Here is a 485-nt window from a genome sequence, read left to right on the forward strand (position 1 = left end):
TTTCTTTCTTTCTTTCTTTCTTTCTTTCTTTCTTTCTTTCTTTCTTTCTTTCTTTCTTTCTTTCTTTCTTTCTTTCTTTCTTTCTTTCTTTCTTTCTTTCTTTCTTTCTTTCTTTCTTTCTTTCTTTCTTTCTTTCTTGGCAATGGGGTTAAGTGACTTGCCCAGGGTCACACAGCTAGTAAGTGTTATGTGTCTGAGGCTGGATTTGAACTCAGGTCCTCCTGAATCCAAAGCCAGTGCTCTATCCACTGTGCCACCTAGCTTCCCCCTCCTTCCAAGTCTTGATCTATGGTTTTATTTTCCTAAGTACAAGATCTGGGTCAGATATGTCCAAAGTAAAGCACTTCCAACTCAAGCTACTTATCTGGAGAATGAAGAACAGTGGATTTATCTTTTAAAAAATTAATCTGAGTTTCTAGGCATCTAACTATGGAGAAAGAGCAGGGACTAGAAAGACACAAAGATAATCATGACCAGACAGAGAA

The sequence above is a fragment of the Vombatus ursinus genome, unplaced genomic scaffold, assembly GCF_900497805.2.
Source record: "Vombatus ursinus unplaced genomic scaffold, bare-nosed wombat genome assembly UNPS02014768.1, whole genome shotgun sequence".
Lineage (NCBI taxonomy): Eukaryota > Metazoa > Chordata > Mammalia > Diprotodontia > Vombatidae > Vombatus > Vombatus ursinus.